Here is a 23,264-nt window from a genome sequence, read left to right on the forward strand (position 1 = left end):
GTTTTCTGTCAGTTTTTCTTGATCTTGCTAATTCTGCTTTCTACCTCACTTATTCTATTCTCTCTCCCCCTGTTGTTTTCTGAAGCTCAACTATTTTGTTACTCTGTTTAGATACAGTATTAGCTTGTTCACCTAGCTGTGTTCTTAGCACAGCTATTTCAGCTTTCAGATCTCTGATTGCCTTGAGATAATTAGTGTTTTCTTTCAGAGTCTCATTTGCTGTTCCCACATTTCTGATCATATTACTTTTAAAAACTTTCCTCACTCCTTTGACTAATGTCTCAATTAGTATTTGGATGTTGTTCTCATTATTATGTGATTTTTCTTTGGGGATTTTTATCTGGGCTTCTGTCCTGGTTTATTTTCTACAATGTTTCTTCTTGGTGTAACCATTGTATCTGATGTTTTGTGAGATCCCTCTCTCATTACTTTCCTTTTTTTTATTTATATGACTACAAATTAATAGGAGTATACATAAACAACATTCCCACCACCAAAATACTGTGTCCCATACCCTCCCCCTCCCTACCCCCTCCCCTCCCACACCCTGCTCCATGAAGCTGCACATCCACCCTCACCTTCAGTTACTTTTCAATCCACTAATCATATTTGTCTAAATTAACTTGTGTCTAATTAAGTTACTTAAAGAGTTCACAACTGTTGAATTTAGCAGTTGTTTCATGTTGGGAAGTTGTGCAGATGCAGTCACATCCACCATGTTGTCCCCTCAGGGTATTGTCAATTCCCATGAGAATTGATCCTCTATTCCTGGAGTGCCTTGTTCCATCATGTTGTCCCCTCAGGGCATCGCCAATTCCCAGGAGAGCTGATACCCAAGCTTCCTGGAGTGCCTTGTTTACTCCCCCCCACCCCCCGCCTTCCCATTCCTGTGAGAGCTGTAACCCTATCCTTGAGTGCCTTGTTTCCTAGCCTATCCCATCCCAACTTGCCACTTCCAGAATTTATTCCATAAAATCCCTTCTGCTTCTGCCCCTCTCTCTCTTTGACTCTTTTAACCTCAGTGACCGGACACAGAGAAGGGTTGCTGCGCATAGTGGGAGGTGGCCATTTTTGCTAGCTCCACATGGCCCTGACTGCTGCGCTTTCATCCAACTCTGAGGTTCCCGGGTGAATAAAGATTTGTGTTCCCTCTCCTCTGCTGTGCAGCCCAACAGTTTCAATTGTTATCTCAATCCCTGAGGTGAAGCACAGTGGCCTTTAAATCCTCCTACATTCTTTATCTTCCCTGCAGACTACAGTAGATTGAGGGCTTTTTAACTGTAAGTAGATTTTTTTTTTAGCTTAATCACTCACTACTGACAAAGAGAAAAACCTGGTGGGAGAAAGATAGCACAGTGGTTATGCAAAGATAATCCCAAGCCCCAAGAGTCCAAAGCCCTTTTTTGGGTGTACTGACAGCAGCCAAAGTTGAGCCAAGCAGCACTCTTTGGTCCTGCCAGTTTCTAAACAAATACCATTTGTACTCTGTGAGTTATGAGGCAGATATCTCCCAAATCATCAGAAGAACAATGTATACTCCCAGTATACAGCCAAACCTCCAGACCACAGATCATAGCTCCCTTCTGAGTTTCTCCAACAGTTCTCTGCCCCCTGATGTCAGCACAGGGCCTTCCTCCCAGTCCCAGTTTGGGGCACCAGATTTCAAGCTAGCTTCGAGGGTGGGAGAGAGACGACCAGGGACTCATGGCTGAGCTGGGAACACAGTTCAATCTTTATTGATGAGGAATGCAGTGCAAGCTAGCTAGCTATAATCAAAATCCTGTCCTATATATATCTTCTGAGGCGGAAGTGTCAGGAAGAGGAAGTACGTAGGATAGGGGGTGGAGAGAAGGAAAAAGTGTGGGAACCAGTAGGAATTAATCCAGTGAAAACAATGATTATGTAAACAGACCACAGAGTCAAGCAATGCAACAGAAGGGGTCTTACAAGCAGAATTTAGAAGCAGACCAACACCTCCCAACTGTTGCTCCAGTCTCCAAGGGACAGTAGCAGTGGAAACACACAGCTGCATTTGGTGAGACTTGGGGGATTCTCTCCTCCCTTCAGCAGTCTTTTTGTTGATAAAACTAAGACTGGAGGTGACACCTCAACTGGCGCATTGCTGGACAACTGTTATCAGCTGTTCAGCAGTAGATACATGCTTTTAGCCCCAGCAATCTCCCCTTAAGCTCTTCTTACTCCATGTTTGCACTCACCTATGACTTGGTGGGTTCCCAAAGTAATCCTCATCTTGTTGTGTTCTTAGGTTATCCTCTATGCTATTCCTAATTGACTGGGGAGCACTAAATGCCTTAAATATACTTTGGCTCCCATATGTTTTCTTAATTTCTCTAAAGTCTACATAAAATCAGTAAAAAAAAAAAAAAAAGACAAGAAAGAAAGATAAATAAAGCTGGTGCAATGTTTTAATATTATATTTAATTTAGTATGTACAGAATGTTATTATTGCAGCATGTAATTGAAAAGACTGTTGAGTGAGATTAAACTAAAGTATTAGGGAGGGATCTTAGAACTATAAATCATGAAGTTCACAGTCAGGCATTAGAGCATATTTTGCCTTATTTAGGTCTTCATCTTAATGGATTTTTCGTATTTATTTATTTATTATTGGATGGTGACAGAAAGAAATTGAGAGTAGAGGGGGAGGTAGAGAAGGAGAGATACAAAGGGTTACCTAAAGCCCTATTTCACTACTCATGAAGCTTTCCCCCTGCAGGTGGGGACTAGGGGCTTGAATCTGATTCCTTGTGCACTGTAATGTGAGCACTTACCCAGGCATGTCACTGCCTGGCCCCATCTTCATAGATTTTTAAAGAACAAAGATTGAGAGGATGGCCTAGAAATGACTCAGACTTCACATCACACGAGTTCCCTCTAGCATTGGCTCAGATGATGCTCCCAGATAGTGTTTGGATTAGAAACAGTAAAGTAATGGGCCCCTTGAAATATACCTAAAATAGACTTCCTAGATTCTTCCAACATAAAAACCCCAAACCTCATCTGCTATTTTTTTACCTTTTTGGTTTCTGATTATTAAACAGTTTGTTCTCCTTTATATCTTAATGCTTTTCAGCCAACAAGTTGAATATGCTACCATGACATCAACCTGACTTCCCTGGGCAGATGATCTCATCAACGTTTCCTGGAACCCCACATCCCCAGAGATAGTCTAGGGGTGTGGATCAACTTGTCAACTCCCATGTCCAGTGAAGAAGCAATTACAGAATCCAGACCTTCTACCTTCTACAATCCATAATGATCCTGGGTCCATACTCTCAGAGGTATAAAAAATAGAAAAGCTTTCAGTGGAGGGGATGGGATGTAGAATTCTGGTGGTGATAATCTCTCATCCCACAATCTTGTCAATCATTATTAAATTACTAACAAAAATTAAAAATAAATAATTTTTAAAAGTAAAAATAAATAAATTATCCATACAAAAAGGAAAGAAAGAAATTGAGACCTTGTACATGTTCCCCTGTACTATATAGGGTTAGTCATTTTCTGGTCCCAGAAATATATTTTAAAGATACAATAAAGTGGAATGTTACTCAACTAGTTTAGCCTATCTCAAAAATTCCTTTCCCATAAAATCTATATAAAACTATTACTGAAATATATTACAGCCATTTATTTGGACAAAGTTTCTGAAATCCAGCGTGCATTTATACAGCATAACTTAATTATGACTAGCCTTGATTAAAAGTATCAGTGGACACTTATGTCTGATCTGTGTCATATGGGATAGCTAAGCCATAATACAATCCTTGGGTTTTAAAAATACTTCTTGTGCATTTGTCTAATAGGTAGATGAGACCACAGATGTGGATAATAAATGTGAGCCTGTAGGAGCGACTTCCAAGCTCCGTAAAATATCTCACCTGGGTAGTGCACATGAACCAGGTTCTACCCAGGTGCCAAGACACTGAAGAAACTTTGGGGCTGTACGATCTTTCCATTCTCTCCCCATCCCCATCTCCAAAAATTTGACTTAGAGTGGTGAAGCTCTGTCAACAACAAAAATGCAGTGCTGGTGTCTCTCGAAGATGGTGGACTGAGAAGCTGCTAGTGGCTTGAGCTCTGATCACATCTTCTGGAAACGGTAGGATTTTCTGCCTTTAGTAGGCCAGTCAATAAGGGGTCCTAGCGGTGACACCAAGGAGGTGACTATAACTTAATTTGGGTTAAGAATTAGAGTAGAGGTGGCACAGACTAGCAGGCAGGCTGCTCCAGACTTCCCAGGCGGCGGCGGGCAAGGCGGGTGCGCCGGGCACTGTCCTCGGCCCGGGAAGATGGCTCCTCTGCAAGTTGCAGAGCGCTGCTGGGCAGCCAGCAGAGGACCAGGAGGGAGAACTGTAGCTCAGGGGCTTTCTCTTGGGAGTCTCGGGGGACCACCATGACCCTGAGGGCAGATCTGAGGACATCCTTGAGTACAGCTCTCATTGGATCAAAAGGACTTGGAGCTAGCTTTCATTTTTGAGAAATTCTTTAAAAAAGCTTGGGGGGGGGGTTCCTGGAAGATGGCAGACTGAGAAGCTGCTAGTGGCTGAGCTCTGACCACATGTCCTGGAAACTGTAGGATTTTCTGCCTTTAGCAGGCCAGCCAATAAGGGGTTCTAGCGGGACCCCCAAGGAGGTGACTATAACTTAATTTGGGTTAAGAATTAGAATAGAGGGAGTCGGGTGGTAGCGCAGTGGGTTAAGTGCAGGTGGCACCAAACTCAAGGACTGGCAAAAGGATCCAGGTTTGAGGCCCCGGCTCCCCACCTGCAGGGGAGTTGCTTCACAGGCCATGAAGCAGATCTGCAAGTGTCTGTCTTTCTCTCCTCTTCTCTGTCTTCCCCTCCTCTCTCCATTTCTCTCTGTCCTATCCAACAACAATGACATCGATAATAACTACAACAATAAAACAACAAGGGCAACAAAAGGGGAATAAATAAATAAATAAAATTTAAAAAAAGAAGAAGAATTAGAGTAGGGAAAAAAGGGGAAAATATTTTTTTCTTCCTTTTAATTTTCAAGCATACCTCCTTCCTGCCCTCCCCCCACCATAACCAGTCCCTGGGGACCAGATCCTAGCAGGGGAGGGGAGCTCCTTTTCTTTACCAAATTCCTGCCCCACCAGGGAGTATCATTAATTCTAAATCTATACCATTCTGAAACCTCTGGCCATTTTTCTCTTTCTAAGTAGCCAACCCCCCCACCTCACCCCACATAGCTAATTAATTAAAAATAAATACAAAAAAAACCCTTTCCTTTCACTGCCCTTTTATGACTGTTCTTTTTCTTATCTTTTTCTTTTTTCTCTCTCTCTCTTTCTTTTGTATTTTCTTTTTCTCATTCTTGTCATCCCTTCTACCTTAATCCTACAGCTTCCAAAGTCACAGCCCCCAGCCCCCACACCACAGTGTGCTTTTTTGAATTCACTGATACACATTTGGGAATTTCCTTTCACTGCTCTTTAATTACAGCTCTTTTTCTTATCTTTTCCCTTTTCTCTCTCTCATCTCTCTCTCTCTCTCTCTCTCTCTCTCTCTCTTTTTAATCTTGTCATACACTTCTTCCTTCTTCTTTGCCTTTCTGAATTTGTGAATTATTTTGGGGAAGAAATCTGACTCAGAGTGGACTCTCTATGTGTGTATCTCTGCTCTAGTTCCCTTTCCCCTCTTGTTACCCCTAGAATATACAGTGGATAGTAGATTTGCATAACTGTCTATTCTTGCTATCCTTTCTTTTCTCTTTCTTCACTGGGATTGGTTACTATTTTTTCAAGAATTGGAGAAATTGATTGGCTAACTGGTAACGATTAAACTACTTCAATACTTGCTTCAGTTGCTACTGTAATTCCTGAGGTTGGTGAGTGCAATTGTCATAAAGGCATTTAGTACAGTGTTACTTGTACTCAAGACACAACAACTGAGGAACAACAGAGCATAAAAAAAGGAAACACAAATAAAAAATTGGGTAGATCAAAAACAAATAAAACTGCTACTCCAATGAATGAAGACAAGAGCCCAGAAGAAACTACAAATCAGCCAGAAGTAACCATCGATAAGAAAAGTATGCAAGCAATAATAAACTTATTAATCACAGATATGAAAACAACATTGGAGGAAAGGAATGGCAGTATTAGGGAAACATCAGTTGAGACCCCCAAGGAAAATACTGATTATCTTGAGGCAATTAGAGAACTGAAAGCTGAAATAGCTGTAATGAAGAAAGAAGTTGAGGCAAGGGAAAGCAGACTAACAGAAGCAGAAAACAGAATTAGTCAGACAGAGGATGAGTTAGAGAAAACTAAGAAAGAGGTGAAAAAGCTTAAAAAGAGATTGAGAGACACTGAAAACAACAACAGAGACATATGGCATGATCTCAAAAGAAGTAACATTCATATAATTGGCCTGCCAGAGGAAGAAAGAGAAGAAGGGGAAGCAAACATTCTAGAGGAAATAATAGAAGAAGACTTCTCAGACCTGAATAACAGAAAGGACATCAAGATTCAAGAGGCCCAGAGAGTACCAAACAGAATCAACCCAGCCCTGAAGACACCAAGACACATCATAGTCACAATGAGAAGAAGTAAGGATAAAGAAAGGATCCTAAAGGCTGCAAGAGAGAAACAAAAAGTCACATACAAGGGAAAACCCATAAGATTATCTGCAGACTTCTCCACTCAAACTCTAAAAGCCAGAAGGGAGTGGCAAGATATTTATCGAACCTTGAATGAAAAAGTGTTTCAACCAAGGATAATATATCCTGCTAGACTTTCATTCAAACTAGATGGAGGGATCAAAACCTTCTAAGATAAACAACAGTTAAAGGAGGCAACCATCACCAAACTGGCCCTGAAAGAGGTTCTGAAAGAGCTCTTATGAACAAGAACATCACTATAATACTTGCAATATATCAGTGCAAACAATTTTTTTTGAACAATGGCACTACAATAAATTAAATCCATAATATCAATAAATGTCAATTGCTTAAACTCACCTATCAAAAGGCACAGGGTAGGGGGATGGATCAGAAAACATAACCCAACCATACGCTGCTTGCAAGAATCCCATCTGTCACAACAAGATAAACACAGACTTAAAGTGAAAGGATGGAAAACTATCATACAGGCTAACGGTCCACAAAAAAGGGCAGGAACAGCCATTCTCATCTCAGACACAATAGATTTTAAATTAAATAAAGTAATAAAAGATAGGCAAGGAAATTACATAATTATTAGAGGATCAATCAGCCAAGAAGACTTAACAATCATTAACATCTATGCACTCAACGCGGGACGATCTAAATACATTAAGTACCTACTGAAAGTATTTCAAAAATACATCAATAGTAATACAATAATAGTGGGAGACTTCAATACCCCACTCTCACACTTAGATCAACAAAGCAGAGAACCAATAAAAATACAAGAGAATTGAATGAAGAGATTGACAGACTAGACCTCTTGGACATTTTCAGACTCCTTCACCCCAAAAAACTGGAATACACCTTCTTTTCAAATCCACATAACACATACTCAAGGATAGACCACATGTTAGGCCACAAAGACAGCATCAATAAATTCAAGAACATTGAAATCATCCCAAGTATCTTCTCAGACCACAGTGGAATAAAACTTACATTTAACAACAAACAGAAAATTATTAATTAAAGACACAGAATTTGGAAACTAAACAACATGCTCCTTAAGAACCACTGAGTCAGAAACTCACTCAAGCAGGAAATTCAAATGTTCCTGGAAACAAATGAAAATGAAGACACAAACTATCAAAATATTTCGGACACAGCTAAAGCAGTACTGAGAGGGAATCTTATAGCTATACAATCACATATTAAACACCAAGAAGAAGCTCAAATGAACGACCTTACTGCACACCTCAAGGACTTAGAGGAAGAGGAACAAAGGAACCCTAAAGCAACCAGAAGGACAGAAATCACTAAAGTTAGAGCAGAAATAAACAACATCGAAAATAAAAGAACCGTACAAAAGATCAATGAAACCAAATGTTGGTTCTTTGAAAGATTAAGCAAAATTGACAAACCCCTAGCCAGACTCACCAAACAAAAAAGAGAGAAGACTCAAATTAATAGAATTGTAAACGATGGAGGAGATATCACAAGTGACACCACAGAAATCCAGAGAATCCTGCGAAACTTCTATAAAGAACTATATGCCACCAAGCTAGAGTATCTGGAAGAAATGCAACAATTCCTAGAAACATATGCCCTTCCAAAACTGAACCAAGAAGAACTACAAAATCTAAATGCACCAATCACGGACAAAGAAATTGAAGCAGTTATTAAGAATCTTCCCAACAACAAAAGTCCTGGACCAGATGGCTTCACAAATGAATTCTACAAAACTTTCAGGAAACAGTTAGTACCCATACTTCTTAAGCTTTTCCATAAGATTGAAGAAATAGGAATACTCCCTTCCACCTTCAATGAAGCCAACATCACCCTGATACCAAAAGCTGATAGGGACAGAACAATAAAGGAAAACTACAGACCAATATCTCTGATGAACATAGATGCCAAAATATTAAACAAGATCTTGGCCAACCGGATACAGCAACATATCAAAAAGATTGTTCATCATAACCAAGTGGGATTCATCCCAGGAATGCAAGGTTGGTTCAACATCCATAAGTCAATCAATGTCATTCACCACATCAATAAAAGCAAAGCCAAAAACCACATGATTATCTCAATAGATGCAGAGAAAGCCTTTGACAAAATCCAACACCCATTCATGCTGAAAACTCTACAAAAAATGGGAATAGATGGGAAATTCCTCAAGATAGTGCAGTCCATATATAGCAAACCTACAGCCAACATCATACTCAATGGACAGAAGTTGAAAGCATTGCCCCTCAGATCGGGGACTAGACAGGGCTGTCTACTGTCACCGTTACTCTTCAACATAGTATTGGAAGTTCTTGCCATAGCAATCAGGCAAGAGAAAGAAATCAAAGGAATACAGATGGGAAGGGAGGAAGTCAAGCTCTCACTATTTGCAGATGATATGATAGTATACATAGAAAGACCTAAAGAATCCAGCAGAAAATTACTGGAAGTTATTAGGCAATATAGCAAGTTATCAGGCTACAAAATTAATGTACAAAAATCAGTGGCATGTCTTTATGAAAACACTAAATCTGAAGAAGAAGACATCCAGAAATCACTCCCATTTTCTGTTTCAGCAAAATCAATCAAATAACTAGGAATAAAGTCGACCAAAGAAGTGAAAGACTTGTATGCTGAAAACTATGAGTCGCTACTCAAGGAAATAGAAACTGATACCAAGAAATGGAAAAATATCCCATGCTCATGGATTGGAAGAATAAATATCATCAAAATGAATATTCTCCCTAGAGCCATATACAAATTTAATGCAATACCCATCAAAGTTCCACCAAGCTTCTTTAAGAGAATAGAACAAACACTACAATCATTTATCTGAAACCTGAAAACACCTAGAATTGCCAAAACCATCTTGAGGAAAAAAAACAGAAATGGAGGCATCACACTGCCAGACCTTATACTATATTATAAAGCCATCATCATCAAAAAAACATGGTACTGGAACAAAAATAGGCACACAGACCAGTGGAACAGAATTGAAAACCCAGAAATAAATCCCCACACCTATGGGCATCTAATATTTGATAAGGCGGCCCAAAGGATTAAATGGAAAAAGGAGGCTCTCTTCAATAAATGTTGCTGGGAAAACTGGGTTGTAACATGCAGAAGAATGAAATTGAACCACTGTATCTCACTAGAAACAAAAATCAACTCCAAATGGATCAAAGACCTAGATGTCAGACCAGAAACAATCAAATACTTAGAGGAAAACATTGGTAAAACATTTTCCCACCTACACTTCAAGGACATCTTTGATGAAAAAAACCAAATTACAAGGAAGTAAAGCAGAAACAAACCAATGTTACTACATCAAATTGAAATGCTTTTGCACATCCAAAGAAACTATTAAACAAATAGAGAGACCCCTCACAGAGTGGGAGAAGATCTTCACATGCCATACATCAGACAAGAAACTAATCACCAAAATATATAAAGAGCTCAGCAAACTTAGCACCAAAAAAGCAAATGACCCCATCCAAAAATGGGCAGAGTATATGAACAAAACATTCACTACAGAGGAGATCCAAAAGGCTACGAACATATGAAAAACTGCTCTAGATCTCTGATTGTCAGAGAAATGCAAATTAAGACAACACTAAGATACCACCTCACTCCTGTAAGAATGGCATACATCAAAAAGGACAGCAGCAACAAATGCTGGAGAGGATGTGGGGACAGAGGAACCCTTTTACATTGCTGTTGGGAATGTAAATTGGTACAGCCTCTGTGGAGAGCAGTCTGGAGCACTCAACAAGGCTAGACATGGACATTTCATATGATTCAGTAATTCCTCTCCTGGGGTTAGACCCCAAGGACTCCATAACACCCAAGCAAAAAGAGGTATGTACTCCTATGTTCATAGCAGCACAATTCATAATAGTAAAACCTGGAAGCAACCCAGGTGCCCAACAACAGATGAGTGGCTGAGAAAGTTGTGGTATATATACACAATGGAATACTGTGCAGCTATCAAGAATGATGAACCCATCTTGGACAGAGCTAGAAGGAATTATGTTATGTGAACTAAGTCAGAAAGATAAAGATGAGTATGGGATGATCCCACTCATCAACAGAAGTTGACTAAGAAGATCTGAAGGGGAAACTAAAAGCAGGACCTGACCAAATTGTAAGTAGGGCACCAAAGTAAAAACGCTGTGGTGAGGGGTAGACATGCAGCTTTCTGGGCCAGTGGGGGGTGGGAGTGGGTGGGAGGGATGGGTCACAGTCTTTTGGTGGTGGGAATGGTGTTTATGTACACTACTAGCAAAATGTAGACATATAAATCAGTAGTTGCTTAATATGAGAGGGGGAAAATTAATTTTATGTCTCAAAGTTTTTCAAAACACAAACTGAATCTTTTTAATATATAGGCTGTGTATTTGATATGCGGGCTCTCTCAAAAGCCTAGACCAAGTAGATTAGAAGCATCCAATAGCATAGCTATATACAAGATACTGGAAACTGTACAGCAAACCCTAACAAAAGGACTTTTCAAAGTTAACCCAATTACCAAATAATGTGATGATAACATTAACTATCAATTGTCTTTTTGAACCCTAAGACAGCAGGAACCTCACATCTCCACTACAGAGCCCCTACTTCCCCCAGTCCTGAACCCTTGGATAGGGCCCACTTTCCCGTATGCGTCTCCCAATCCATACCAAATAATATTGCATCCGCTGATCACAACCTAACCAATGCAACGATTGCCACCTCAACATGCTTCACCTCAGACTGTGTCCAGAGACTTCACGAGTGGAATGACAACCCTTTAGTTTTATTACTCGGGTGACACCTTTCCTTTTATAGTACTCTCTAATTTCATCTCAGGTGGTTCACTTTCTAACAAAGTCCCGTAACCTAGATATACACCAGTTTCTGTGAGAGAGAGCTTATGTTCACACGTACCCATAAACTACTGCAAAATATATACCTGAAAGCAGAAGTACACTAGAGTTTGCAGTGAGTACCCCCCTAACACTTCCTCTCCACTATTCCAACCTTTGGGTCCATGATTGCTCAACAATTTGTTTGGTTTCGTATGTTAGCTCTCTTTTCAATCACCAGGGTCCAGATGCCACCAGGATGCTGGCCAGGCTTCCCTGGATTGAAGACCCCACCAATGTGTCCTGAAGCTCAGCTTCCCCAGAGACACACACTAATTGGGAAAGATAGAGGCAAACTGGGAGTATGGACCGACCAGTCAACACCCATGTTCAGCGGGTTAGCAATTACAGAAGCCAGACTTTCTACCCTCTGCAACCCTCAATGACCCTGGGTCCATGCTCCCAGAGGTATAGAGAATGGGAAAGCTATCAGGGGAGGGGGTGGGTTATGGAGATTGGGTGGTGGGAATTGTGTGGAGTTGTACCCCTCCTACCTTATGCTTTTGTTAATTAATCCCTCTTAAATAAAAAAAAACACAAAAAAAAAACAAAAATGCAGTGCTATTTGCAGAAACTCAAATTATAGCTTAAAGTTCCTTAGATTTTTTTCAAAAAAATAAAAATAAGTCTGAAAGTCTGAAGCAAAATCAAACACCTCACAAATAATCTTATTCAGTTTCTAATTTGGCAAAACATGCACACTAGGATTAAGCAGTTTCCTGTGATGAGAAAGCATCTTCTGCCATAACATTTACTGTGGATTTTATTCCTGACCTCCCATGGTGGGAGGAAATTAGCCCATGAGGGGAAAAAATGCATATTTTTGCATTTTGAAGGCCTGTCTGTGCTTCCTGTAGGATTCCTTAACTATATTATTTTCAAGCCAAAATATAAAAGCTGACCCTGCAAACTCTGGCTTCCTAATGCTCTTTAAAGTCATAGAGGAATCTGAACATAAAGCATTTTCACAGTTTTGTGACTGAAAAGTAAACACACATACTTCCTGATGGGAGTTTGTCAGACTCAAAGCTTCTGAGCAAGGACTCCATACAAAGTAGGCTCACTGCTTTCCAATACTCTCATCTCCATCAATATTACCCCCCAAGATTTCCTTGTTCTTTATTTCATACTTTAAATATCCCTCTGGAATCAAAAGTCTTGAGCTTGGTACTATGTGTACTTAACTGGGTGTGCTACCACCTAGACCAGGCTCCCTCTATATTTCCTTATACATCTATCTCCCCAATGCACAATGTGTTCCCTCAATATAGTGAAGGTCTTAGGACTGAAGTGCGAATAATAAACCTATATCTACATCTGTGTTATGTAATTCACTTCTGTGAGGTAATCTCAATCATTTTCAACTTTTTTTACCTTTCTTTTTTTCTTCTTTATTTATAAATAGCAAACACTGACAAAAACCATAGGATAAGAGGGGTGCTGCTCCACACAATTCCCTATGACGACAAAAGGGGCTGGCTTCATTAAATATATAGCCAATGACTTTATTTATCCAGTCATCTGTCCTTGGTTATTTATGTTGTTTCCACACGTTGACTATTGAAAATAATGGAGCTATGATCATTTGGGTGCATATGGTCTTTCGAATTCATGCTCTCATGTCCTTTGGGTTTATGCTTCGGAGAGGTATTGATGGTTAACAAGGTACTTCTATTTTTATTTAAGGACTCTACCACTTGGTTTTCCATAAAAACCACACCAGTTTGCATTCCCACCAACAATATGCCAAGGTTCCTTTTTCTCCACATCCCAGCCAATATTTAGCGTCACTTTGTTTTGTAAACGTGGGCCTGTCTCACAGGTGCTTCTTCAACTTTCTGAGAACTAAGGTAGTAATGGAGGGAGAACAAAACTTTTGTGAGGGATATAATAACTAGCAAACACTATAGGAGGATGTGAATGTATATGCACTAAATCTCATTATTTTCTTAAGCACTGGAACTAATGAAAAAATGGAAAATTGGGTACCAAGTGGTGGCTCACCTGATAGAGTGCATATGTCAGCATGCGCAAGGGCCTGGTTTCAAGTTTCTGGTACCCACTTGCAGGGGGGAAGCTTCATGAGTGGTGGAACCCTGCTACAAGTGTCTATCCTTCTCTTTGATTCTCCCTATCTCTATCACACTATATAAAAAAGGAGGACGTAGAAGAGAAGGAGAAAGTAGAGGAGAAAGACGAAGAGGAGAAGGAGGAGGAGGTCTAGAACTGAAAGAAAAGAAGTTTCTGAAAGTGTTAAGAACATGTCCTCTTAAAATGACCTGACTTCCCAGGGCAGACAACCCCCACCAATGTGTCCTGATGCTTCACCTCTCCAGACCCCTACCCCACTAGGGAAAGAGAGAGACAGTCTGGGAGTATGGGTCGAACTGCCAACACCCATGTTCAGCAGGGAAGCAATTAGAGAAGCCAGACCTTCTACCTTCTGCACCCCATAAGATCCTGGGTTCATACTTCCAGAAGGATAAAGAATAGTGAAGCTTCCAAGGGAACGGTTTGGGATACTGAGCTCTGTTGGTGGGAATTATAACCCTCTTATCCTATGGTCTTGTCAATATTTCCATTTTATAAATAAAATTATATAAATAAAAAATGATGTAGAGCGTAGTTGTGATGATGTTAATGGCCCCTCTAGAGCTATGAGTGATCATCTTTCCAATCATAGGGCAGGAAGCTGGCTTCAAGAGGTAACCTAAACAGGGAGCATGTGTAGGCAACTGTGGAGTCTAACTTATACCTGTTCACTCTACCTTCTCAAACTCAGTTTCTCACATTCCTATTCCTCTAAGTTTGCCATTTCAAAGGAAAGGTACAGATATTTGTAAGTAAATATTATAAACTTTGCTTACTTTATCCTAAGACTCAGAGAGAAAGGCAATATGTGATTACTTTTAATTTATGATATATGTAAATCACTTTTGAAACTGAACAGAAGCATGTCCTTGAATTGTCTCTTTTCTATTTCCATCTAGCAAGAGATGGATGTTAGATAACATTTTACTTACACGATTGCAAAGGTATCACTTTCCAGTTCCAGTTTTAGTCATTGCATGCCTGAAGTGAAACATAGAAAAATAAAATTGTTTATCACTCTTTTAAAACCAGATGAAAACCAGTAAAATATAAAATCAGGTTAAGCAGTTGGATGGGGCTAGAATATAGTAGATTTTTCAAATTATTCATGGGTAGAACAACCAACCTTAAGGACAGATAAGACTATGATGTATGGAATAAATTCAATCTGAACTCTCTGTGCTTCTGTGTTCAAAAACAGGCTAGAAATGTGTTTAGATTTAATCTAGTTAAAACCATGACTAAGAATCACATTTTGAGCAAGATAGGCAAATCAGGGAAACTATCCCAGAATTAATATTGCAGAGGAGACACATAAGATACAAAAAAAAAAAAATGCATGAAACCACTGGGTAGAGAATCCCTGCTTTCGGTTCCTGTTATGCAAACCCTGCTGAATGCAAGCAGATAAATGTTGCAGTTGTGTGCTAGACACTCAAAAGGATTGCTAGAAAATAAGTCCTCATTTTGGCTGCAAGAAACTGATACTTTATCTACTTTTATGTTGTTGTTGTAGTCATAAAATTGCCTGGAGTCACATGTACTTGAGAACTCCAAAGTTTGGATAGGAAATTAAATGTTTGGGTTGATTATTCTGATGCTAACATTTCAAATATTCTAGAGGCTTCAATAACATTAGGATGACTAAAAAAATTTGAGTTATTTATTTGATGTTATTGATCCTAGGATTATTTTGTGAAATGCTTGGCTGTGACATTATATATTTATAATTGCTAGGTCACCATTTTATTTCAAATATATGGCTTAGGAAAGAAAAAAAATCTTCTCTCTTTCTCTCTCATCCTAGATAAGTAAATATTATAAAAACTATAATAAGGTGAATTAGCATACGCAATGAGGTGAGAAAATACTTGCAATGTTTCTTGATCATTTAAACCAAACCTGCTCTCATAGGGACCATCACCAGAAGCTTCCTAGGGAATGATTTTGTATTGGTCTTCTCCTGTGGTTATACTTAATTTAAAAATGAACTATTGATGCACATAATTGGATTACTTAATATTCTGAATTTGTAAAGGGTTATCATACATATAGGTATATTTATATTTTCAGCTTTTTTCCTTTTTATTAATAATCTCTGGTACCACAATAGTTCCCCACATCATTAGGTACCCTTGTGCCATTTAACTTATAGAAATGTTACTGTGTTAAGTATCCTATTCCACTTTTTAAAATATTTAACATTGTTATTTTACCATTCAGCATGCACCACATTTTGTATTCTATATTAAAATCATTTTTCACTTTGTTATTTTTCTATCAATAAAAGTTCAGCTTATTTTAAACTCTATTATGGAATACTACAGTGGATATTTTCATACAACTTTTTTGTAGATATGTGATTTTTATGAAAATCATTTCCAGTAATACCATTATATATGTAGCACTATATATATAATATATATATTACATGTATGTATATTCACAAATACTTTTTTATTTTTATTTGTTTTTAGAGCTGAGTTATTTTTTATTATTACTTTAATTTATTTATTAGATACAGACAGCCAGAAATCAAGAGGGAAGGGGGGGATAGAGAGGAAGAGAGGCAGAGAGACACCTGCAGCACTGCTTCATCACTCGCAAAGTTTTCCCCCTACAGGTGGAGTCTAGGGACTCGAACCTGGGTCCTTGTACATTGTGACAGGTGTGTTCAACCAGGTGTGCCACTACTGGCCCCCTTACTTTTAGAAAAAGACAGAGAAATTAAAAGACATCATAGCACTGAAACTTCCTTCAATGAGGTGAGAGACAGGCTTGAACCTGAATCACACATATGGCAAAGAAGAACATTATACAAGTGAGCTAGTTAGGCCCAGTAAATATTTTTCACCTAAAAGAGCACCTATCTATTCTTTGTCAACATATAAACATTTTTTATATTGACAGAAGCGAGTATTCACTCACATCTACTGGGATATAACAGATGATTTTGGGTGCCTTTAAAGTGTATTAAAATGTTGCAAAGTAATTGTTAAAATCAGACTAGTTAAGACTTCATGATCTTATGTAAGTTCTATTTCTTATATGTATGTGCAAAGCCATTTAAAGTCCATTATCCGTATATTTTAAATATTCATTACAATATTGTGAAATTCAGTTAACATACTACAACTTAGATCTCTAGAATGTATTCATTTTAAAAGTGAGGATGTCCTTGTTTCATTATAAACATCTTATGGTTTCAGGTTTTTGGCTTTTTTTTTTGTTTGTTTTTCCACCAAGGTTACGCTGTCATTTGGTGTCTACACAAGGACTCCACTACTCATGTTGCCTATATTTCTCATTTCTCCTTTAATAGAAGGTAGAAAGAAAGAGAAGGTAGAAAGAGAAGAAAGAGAATACAGAGATCTGTAGTACGTAGAAAGAGAGATAGAGAATATACAAAGAGAGAAAGAGAAAGAGAGATAGAAAGAGAGAAAAAGAAGATAAAAAGAGAGAGACCTGCAATACTGTTCCATTACTCAGTTTCCTCCCTGCAGGCAGTGACTAGAAACTTTAACCCAGTTCCTCAAACATGGTAATGCATGTGCTCTACTTGCGGTGCCACACCAAGCCTCTGGTTTCAGGTCCCATGTTGAAGAACATCATCCACTTTAAGTTAGATTTAATAAGTGTCATAAGATAGCATTCAATTTCACTCTTTTGCTGATATCTACCCAATTTTGCCAACTCAGTTTATTAAAAGAAGCTGTACTTCTCCAGTGACTATCCATCCAAATAATTTGGATATGTATTTCTAAGTTTGTTTCCAAGTTCATAAGTATATTCTATCAGTCTGATTTCATTTTTACATTTGTTTATTTATTATTGCTACACAGTTATTACTGGAGTATGATGGTAGAGGAGGACTTAGGTGAGGAGGTAGAGTGTTATGCAGAAAACTGAGAAATATTACACATGTACCAACTGCTGTATTTACTGTCAACTGCAAACATTAATCCCCTCAATAATGAAAAATAAATAAGTAGGGAAAAAAAGATACTATACATGGAAAAGCCATTTGTAAAGTCCCTGCAAAAGACCTATATTGGACAGTGATGCAATTAATGTGCCTCAGACACTGCTTACTATAAAGTTAAAATACATTCTTGATTTTAAAAAAGACAGTAGGAGATAAAGAAAAGCATGAGATGAAATTCAAAGGAAAGTGGGAGTGGGGTGGGGGTGGTGAGGAAGGATTGGCTGCTCACTCCAAGCGTGAAAATGGAGTTCAAGTCACCTTTAGTCAAATTGAAGGGTAAAGATAAATGGTCTGGCAGACAGCTGTTTCACTCACAACATAATATTTTATTCATTAATAATATATAAAGATATATACTGAATTTTGTGAGTTTGACTGCCATACAATGGCACTAAAACTTACTCCCAAGAAGAACTTTAAGAAGGATTTTAAACTTGGGTGCTTTGGGGAATTTTGGTTCTCATCCCTCTGCTAGCATGATTGCTGGTTTGATTATTATCATTTCCTATGGTAGTCTTAACTCTAAACTCTCATATAGTAGTACATCCTTACCTTCTCTGAAGAATTATTTCAGAAAATTTATGATTGCTTTTCCTTAAATGAATACTATGCTTCCATAGCCAAGAATACATGCAACACAGTGTATAAAACGTAAATCAATATGCTTTCATGCTTGGTCACAAGAATCCAAGAGAAACCCTTTGGCATTTATAATGCTTTAAGAACATTGCTATCTTGTAACAAATCCACTGCTTTTTTTTTCTTTAGTGATTTATATGACTGCAAATTGATAGGAGTGTACATAAACACCATTCCCACCACCAAAAGACTGTGTCCATCCCCTCCCCCACCCCACCCCATGAAGGTGAACATTCACCCTCACCCTTACGTTAAGTGAGCTAAGTCATAAAGATAAAGACGAGTATGGGATGATCCCACTCATAAACAGAAGTTGAGAAAGAAGAACAGAAAGGGAAATTCAAAGCAGGAGTTGACTGAATTTGGAGTAGGGCATCAAAGAAAAAACCCTGGGTGGAGGGTAAGGTGAGATCCACTGATTTTTAAACTACTACATATTTGTAGTTTATAAAAATAATTAATACCTTATAGCATCAGGGCTTAGGGTACTGGGTACAGGTGTACAGGTGTCCATCAGAAAGAGGCAATTATATAACTCAAAATAAAGTGCTTAATAGCCATCTGTTATTAGACTTAGAACTAATAAGCCTGAGATCTAAGTAGAAGGGCCTGAAGAAGACATCATAAACTTTATAACCAAATAGACTTATACTAAATAAGCTTGGCAATCTAGTAGAAAGTCTCAAAGAAGGCAGACCCCAAAACCTAATACTGATTTAGATTTAACAGATGACATTCGGGGCTTTGGCAACTGGTAAAGTCTAAGCTCATCAGATAAAGATAGGACCACGAATGCTGGATAAGAGCAAGAGATTGGCTCACTTAATGATGGCCCTTTTGGTCAACACCAGACCACCTCATCTGGGGTCATACTTAGAGAATCCTTGGATTCCCACACAGATATGATGGGCATAGACCTCTAGTATAACCCTTTCTCCACCATCACTGTATACTTCCACCAGGAAAGTCATCATAAGGCCTCTAGGAACTTGTCCTCCCTATAAAATAGTAGTGGTAGGGACTGTCACACTCTCTAAAGGGAGGCTGAGTTATCCTACTCTGCCTAAAATGTTTTCTATTGATACCATGAACTGTGAGCTCAGACCAACAGGGACTTGGAGGTTACACAGGCTCCTGTGCTAAACATGAATATATATAGGCCCTGAGTCAGGTTGACGGGAAAAACAGTTAATTTTATTCATAGTTTTTTCTTCAAGTTTGGGAGCTACTCTCTGCCCTAATCCAGCTTTCTAGTTCTAGTCTCAACTCTGACACCATCTTCCCAGACAATATATTTTTTAATGTATTTATTTATAAAATTGAAACACTGACAAGACCATAGGATAAGAGGTTCCCACCATCGGAGTTCCATATCCCACCCCTTCCCCTAATAGCTTTCCTATTATTTAACCCTCTGGGAGTATGGACCCAGGGTCATTATGGGGTACAGAAGCTGTATGGTCTAGCTTCTGTAATTACTTACTCACTGAACATGGGCGTTGACAGGATGATTCATACTCCCAGCCTGTCTCTCTCTTTCCCTAAGCAGGGCTCTGAGGAAGCAGAGCTCTAGGACACATTGGTGGGGTCATCTGTCCAGGGAAGTCCAGTTGGCATCATGGTAGCATCTGGAACTGCTGGCTGAAAAAAAGTTAACATATAAAGCCATACAACTTGTTGATTAATCATGAACCTGAAGGCCAGAATATTGCAAATGAAGATTTGGGGTCTATGTTTTGGAAATAGGTAGTAGGTCTATTTTAGGTATATTCCGAAGGGACCATGACTTTATTAGTTTTTGCCTGAGCTTGACGTCTGATATGCAGGTGGACCCAAGTTATTGCCCAGACAATATTTTTGTCCACCTCCATAATAGCTGTCAAACTACTGTAACTTCCAATGGAGGGGGTGGGGATAAAGAACTCTGGTGGTGGTAATGGTGTGGAATTTTACCATTATTATCTTATAATTTTGTAAATTAATATTAAGTCACTAATAAAAATTTTTAAAAAGTATAGCATCTGCTTTTCCAACTGTGAGCATTATCTAAATAAAAAGCATTTGGACCCTAAAGAAAAATTTTATTTCATAATTAAATTCCCTTATAATTTCAGTGAATGTGAGGATGTATCAAACTAGATATTATATCTGAGATAGTTACTACATTTTATATTCTTTTGTGTTTCTAGTCCATAAAAATGAACAAATCAACCAAATCTATGTGTTTATTTACCAGCACTATGATTTTGCTACTTTTCAGAAATGTATTATCTAGCACTGTTGCTTAATATATTCTGAGAATATTGTTTCACTCTGTGTTTTCTGATGCAATCTGGAAAAATAAAAACCAGGGGCCAACTCAATTCTGTCATTTTATTTTTGTTGGATGCAAGACAGTTGTTACTATTTGGTTTGAGGAAAATAAAGACAGTATTTCAGATATGGAAATTTTCCCAGACTTAAAATATTTGATGGTATAAAGAGCAGGGCTAGTGTGGCATCCTTTGTGTACAGAAAAAATAAGCCAGATTATTTGCAGTTATATTTTCTTTCTTTATATAGTCACATAAATTCCATTCATGTGTTGAGATAATTATAGGGGTACTGAAAATCAATGACAAAACATCACCTTTTGATTGTGAGCTCTTAGGAATGAATGCTTCAAAAGAATTGATGCTGTATGGTTCAGTTTGTGGATCAGGCTCCTGACTTCAAATTCAACTCTAACTCACACCAACTGATTGAGCATAACTGTTCAAAATCTCCAAACAGGAGAGATAATAGTAGCTGAGAAATTTGCTTGTTGAGAAGCCAAACCTTAATGAAGCCAACCTTAAACAGTTACTAATTCTAACCTGACCATAATGAACCCTTTGTCTCCAAGGTAACTATTATCATAGCAATTCAAGAGAAACAAAAGAGAGAATTATTTCACAGTTCATACGAGGTGAAGATGTTCAGATTATACCTTGTTTCAAGGTGCTCATAATTTATCTTCCTAGGATTGCAAAGATTAGTTCAGGTTCTGAAAGAGAGGGTGAAGCTCTTATTCCTCCACAATAGAAACACCAGACACTCCCTTAATTATCCCATTGGAGGGGGTATCATCAATATGTTGGATTTTCTCTAGATATTGCCTCTATCAAAACATCTATTTTTCACCTTCTGCACCCCACAATGATCCTGGGTTCATAATCCCAGAGGGATAAAGGATAGGGAAGCTGTCAAGGGAGGGGATTGGATATGGAGCTCTGAGGGGTGGGCATTGTGCGGAAATGTACTCCTCTTATCCTATAGCCTTGTCAACATTTCCATTTTATAATTAAAAATTAAAATAATAATAATAAAGACCTATTTTCTCTATTGTAAATTGAATGAGTCAGACTCTCCTAATCTAATGAATCCCTCCCTCTGCTCTTCCCTCAACACAAAGAGTCCTTACTCCATTTTTTAATTTATTTATTTGTGGTTAATAATAGGTTATAAGATTGTTAGATTACAGTGTAGAGTTCCACTCTTACTCCATTCTTTAGCTCATGGGACAAATCTTCTATTCTGTCAGACTGGAATCAGAATACTAATAATCTTTGTAGATGTCTTGTATGTACAGCATGAAATCAATATTTTCCCCTGCTAACCTACCTGATGCTATTTTGGTTACTTAATCAACCTAAGAAGTTGTTAATGGAGAAGGAAAATTACCATGGCACCACTGTATTTGAGAGGTATCAATGAGGTTGTAAAGATAAAAGAAATTCACTGAGGATGCCAAAGAGGGTGACATAAGACATTAGTCTCTGAGTTTAGAGGAAAAAAAGGCACTAAAAAGAGTGAGTAATAACACACAGGCAGGGAGTTAGGTGGTAGCACAGAGAGTTAAGTGCACATGGTGCAAAGTGCAAGGACCCTACCAGCATAAGGATCCAGGTTCTAGCCCCGCCCCACACACCTGCAGGGGAGTCACTTCACAGGCAGTGAAGAAGCAGGTCTGCAGGTGTCTTTCTCTTCCTCTCCTCTCTCTATTTCTCTCTGTCCTATCCAACAACAATGACAATAATAACTACAACAATAAAACAAGGGCAACAAAAGGGAATAAATAAATTTTATTTATTTATTTATTTTATTTATTCCCTTTTGTTGCCCTTGTTGTTTTATTGTTGTAGTTATTATTGTTGTTGTCGTTGTTGGATAGGTCAGAGAGAAATGGAGAGAGGAGGGGAAGACAGAGAGGAGGAGAGAAAGATAGACACCTGCAGACCTGCTTCACCGCCTGTGAAGCGACTCCCCTGCAGGTGGGGAGCCGGGGTTCGAACCGGGATCCTTATGCCGGTCCTTGTGCTTTGCTCCACCTGTGCTTAACCCGCTGCGCTACCGCCCGACTCCCTAAATAAATATTTTTTAAAAAAGAACATACAGGGAGTCGGACGGTAGCGCAGAGGGTTAAGCGCACGTGGCGCAAAGTGCAAGGACCGGCGTAAGGATTCCGGTTCAAGCCCCCGGTTCCCCACCTGCAGGGGAGTCGCTTCTCAAGTGGTGAAGCAGGTATGCAAGTGTCTATCTTTCTCTCCCCCTCTCTATCTTCCCCTACTCTCTCCATTTCTCTCTGTCCTATCCAACAATGAGCAACAACAATAACCACAACAAGGCTACAACAACAAGGGCAACAAAAGGGAATAAATAAATAAATATTTTTTTAAAAAGTTGTCAAATAAAAGAACATACAGGCAAAGTAAAACTGGAGAAAGACTATGTTCTCCTATGCCACTGTTGTGCAGAGGGCCTTGCACATCTAATTAACCCCAGCTTCTTACACCTCACCTCATCCTTAGATGCAAAACCACAGCTTCCTACATGTAAATTGAATTCACTGGACTTATCTGAAAGGAATTAGAACTTGTTGACTTTTGCTATCTCCTCAGGTTTGTTTGTTTATTCCTTTCTTCTTCAACTCTTCGTTCCATCTAAATGACCCCTTTCCAGATTTC

The 23,264-nt window shown here is 38.7% G+C and overlaps 1 long non-coding RNA gene across 1 annotated transcript in view; it reads left to right on the forward strand.

The window, feature by feature from the left end:
- The window catches only part of LOC132538679 (uncharacterized), a 210,340-nt gene extending 198,501 nt beyond the window's left edge, over positions 1–11,839 (forward strand). Inside the window, exon 2 of the long non-coding RNA XR_009550037.1 lies at positions 11,746–11,839. This is a non-coding gene — a long non-coding RNA (uncharacterized LOC132538679). The remainder of the gene's footprint in view (positions 1–11,745) is intronic.
- The last annotated feature ends 11,425 nt before the right edge of the window (positions 11,840–23,264 follow it).

The sequence above is a fragment of the Erinaceus europaeus genome, chromosome 1, assembly GCF_950295315.1.
Source record: "Erinaceus europaeus chromosome 1, mEriEur2.1, whole genome shotgun sequence".
Taxonomy (NCBI): domain Eukaryota; kingdom Metazoa; phylum Chordata; class Mammalia; order Eulipotyphla; family Erinaceidae; genus Erinaceus; species Erinaceus europaeus.